The sequence below is a fragment of the Bos indicus x Bos taurus genome, chromosome 27 (genome assembly GCF_003369695.1).
Source record: "Bos indicus x Bos taurus breed Angus x Brahman F1 hybrid chromosome 27, Bos_hybrid_MaternalHap_v2.0, whole genome shotgun sequence".
Lineage (NCBI taxonomy): Eukaryota > Metazoa > Chordata > Mammalia > Artiodactyla > Bovidae > Bos > Bos indicus x Bos taurus.
The window spans coordinates 10,308,276-10,312,443 of NC_040102.1; positions in this window are offsets into that span (position 1 = coordinate 10,308,276).

Below are 4,168 nucleotides of genomic sequence, written 5' to 3' on the forward strand. Positions count from 1 at the left end.
GTCTTTAACTTCACGGCTGCAGTCCCTGTCCACAGTGATTCTTTTGGGGTTTTGTGGCACCAATCCTCCAGAATATCAGGTCCATTTTATCAATGGAGGCTGTGTCTCTTTCCCTACCTAGAGCTCTATCACTAACACAGCAACTGGGCTAAGTCCACAGACACATAAAGGCAGCATGGCAGTAGTTGGTCAGATTCTAGAACTTAAGAAAGCATTTAAAATATTGTCTAATTTTTGCACATTGTAAACATCATTTGTTTTGTTTGTTATGATTGTTATTTAAAGTTATCCTTAAACACTTTGGCAGGGTCAATTTTGGGGGAATCTTCAAGTTTTTAATCTCTTCCTATGCTCATGTCCCCTTGTCCTGACTCACATATTTTGGACTGTGTGCTTCACTAAATTACCTTCATACTTGGAAGAGATGAGAATGGATTAACATGGCATCTGTGAAACATGGGGAAATAGCAGAAACGTTCAAATATTTGATTTCTCTGCAACATTTGTTAGTATTTCCCACAATATCCCCCTCTCTTAAACTTGCAAATTTGAATCCATTTCTTGAAGCTTGTGGTAGGCAGCATGATATTCTCCCAAAGACATCCTAATACCCAGAGCCTGTGAACATGCTTGTGTGGCAAAAATGTTCTTTGCTGAAGCAATCAAGTTAAAAATGTTAAGATCATTCTGGATTATCTGGGTGGACCCAATCTAACCACATTGGTCCTAAAAAGTCAAGACTCTTTCCTAATTGTGGGCAGAAGGAGAGGGGGCTACAGGAGAATGCTTAGAGAGATTTATCATAGCTGGATTGGAGAGTGGAGGAGGGGAGCCACAAGCCTAGGAATGCAGGAGGCCTCTAGAAGCTGGAAGAGGCAAAGGCACAGGTCTTGCCTAGAGCTTTTGGGAAGGAACACAGCTCTGCTGACACTTGGATTTTAGCCCTTGAGACTTATTTTGGAATTCTACAGAATTGTAAGGTAATCGATTTGTGTTTCCTGACACCACCAAGTTTGTGATAATTTGTTATGAACAAAAATAGAAAGCTAATACAATCAGTCTTCCCTTATAATAACATGTACTCCTGGTTCTCTCTCTGCTTCAAAACTCATCTCTCTTCTGTAGCACAGGCTCTTCAGTGTTCATCTTTATTTACTGGGTCTCTGTGAGGATTTCTGTAATTATTGTTTTCTTGCTGTGCTATTTTCTATAGGCACCATTCCATCCACTGCCACACAAGCACTCTGCTAAAATGACTGCCTGTGCCTAACAATGAAATAGCACCCAAAAGCAATGCCAACGGCCTGCAGGGAACCATGTCTAAAGGAAGCTCCCATAGATAACCTTGAACTTAATTTGTCCAAAATCAAATTCATTGATCTCATGCAAGTATCTCACTTTTACAACTCATTTTACAATTCATTTCTTGAATTCCCTAAGTTCAATCTGCTACTATGTTTAATATATCCTTCTCCCAGAAAAATCAGTATCAATCAATCTTTTCTAGCACCCAAATACAATTTCACTTCACCAGTTTCACCATTACTGACCTAATTCATCTCCTCATTATTTCTCTGCTGAATCATTGAGAAATAGTTTATACTGATGCTTTAAACTGAAAAAAATTTTTCATAATTGAATGGCTGTATATAGTGTATTTAAAGATACATATCTATAGTGCGTATAGTAGGTGGGATAATATCCTGTTTGGAACTCTATTCTTCAAGAGAAAAAAAATTGAATCAGTAGTGGACAACTTCACAATGGATTAAGATCAGGAATCAAGATATCTCTGATTATAAATGATAAGTTCAACTAATGAGATGCATGTTAAATTTGCAGAATCACCAATAATACTATTACTATTTTTCATTCCCATAATATTACTTATAGACTTAAAAGGACTCATCCAAATATACAATGTTTAAGTATGGAACTGGAACTATGGCTCTAATTACAGTGTTCCATGCTATATTTAAGCAAAGCTATGCAAAATGTCACATTAAGCTCTGAAAAATTAAAATGTTAATAATTTTTTATGAATAATTGCCAAATTTTCACATTCTGGGGTTTAATTTGAATGCTGTACTGATTATACAAGCCTTTGAATAATTCATGTATAGACCTTCTCCATTACCCTGACAATCAGAGTAGTTCGCTGGTTCCAAAAAGCTGCTATGTGACAATATTACCTACTATGATTGGGGATGTAAATGCAGTATTAATTATTTTTTCAGGAAGAAATAGAAATGGAGTACCTGAAGAAAATTAATTGACAAATTTCTGCTTCAAGTGACCTTTGTAAAAACTCACATAAAAATATCTTTGTCACTTCATTTTCTGTTGATCTTTGTCTGTCTAGTGACCTTCTGAGCACTATGAATGTAGATGTAAATTTCTTTATCCAATAGAGAATTGAGATAGTAAAAGAAAACCTGAGAGCATAGTTGACTGTTGATGAAATATAATCAGAGATCTCATTTTCTACTAAAAGAAGTCGTACACACTACTTGAGTTTTTGCAAAGAACTGGGCATATCATAGGCTTTGCTTGCAAAGATTCCAGAAGTCAAGCTAATAAATGCATATGTAGCTCTAAAAACACATAGATGCCTATCTGCCCCAGCCCCACCCCCAGATACCTTCTGACTTACCTTTAGAGGTAACTGGCTTTATCAGTAATCTTGCCACCACCTAGATGCAGGTACATCTTAGCAAGGGTATCCTTGCTCCAATAAGGCTCTTCATTCCAAAGAAGTATTTTTGTTGGTGTTCAGTCACTAGTCATGTCCAAATCTTTTTGACCTCATGGACTGCAGCATGCTAGGCTTCCCTGTCCTTCACTATCTCCCGGAGTTTGCTGAAATTCATGTCTTTTGAGTCAGTGATGCTATCCAACCATCTCATCCTCTCCCAGCCTCTTCGTTGACCTTCAGTCTTTCCCAGCATCAGGGTCTTTTCCAGTGGGTTGGCTCTTTGCATCAAGTGGCCAAAATATTGGAGCTTCAGCTTTAGTGTCAGCCCTTCCAATGAATATTCAGGGTTGATTTCCTTTAGAATTAACTGGTTTTATTTCCTTGCAAACCAGTGTAGTCCACCACAAAAATGTAATTCACTTCCATCTCCATTTCATTCCATCTCTTACTGAAATCCTTTATGGATATCATTGTCTGTCTCAGTGATTAAGTGTGGAGGCCTCACAGTCAGGGGCCCTAAGGTTGAATCACTGTGTCTTACTTGCCCCAAGATCTTAAGTGCATTCACCCCTATAAACTTATGTCTTTTCATATGTAAAAGTTGGAGTGATGGCAATTACAGTACTTGTTGTATATGTTTAGGTGAGAAATTAATGATATAATTTATGTTAAAAAATAACATATTATGTAACACATATTGAGAAATAAATAACAAAAGTGACATACAGCTTTCTTTATTCATGTTTCCTTTTATTTTCTAGCTGTTACCTTTTATTTTCTAGTTGTTAATGTTTTGCTTTGTTTTGTTTTGTTTTGTAGTGGTTAATCTCTTGGTCTGAAGTGAAGAAGTGAAGAGAAGTCACTCAGACTCTTTGCGACCCCATGGACTGTAGCCCACCAGGCTCCTCTGTCCATGGGATTTCCAGGCATGAATACTGGAGTGGGTTGCCATTTCGTTCTCCAGGGGATCTTCCCGACCCAGGGATTGAACCTGGGTCTCCCGCATTGTAGGTAGACGCTTTACCGTCCAAGCTACCAGGGAAGCCCAATCTCTTGGTCTAGATCTAATTTATTTTATAGATGGAAGGTGACCTAGAGAATGTCATACTTTTTTTCTCTATTAATTCCAGATTCTCACTGACTATGATGTTTACCTGGGCACTTTCTAAAAACAGAAATTATCAGTCTGGCTCTTCACCACTAGCCTCCTGGATTCTGATTTTGTATTTGATGGATGACAGATGACGAATTTGTATTAAAAAAGTGCTCCCAGTTGATTTTTATAAATTCATTAGGCGTCCACTGCTCTTAGCCATGAGTGTTCAACCTGTGCTTCAGGAGAACCATAACCTTCTAAATATGTTTTCAAAGTCTCTTGAGATAGACATTTTGTGTATTATCCTAAGAAAAAGATACCATTTTTTTCTTTCAAAATGTAAAAAATCCTAAATTTATTATCTTTACACCTAGAAT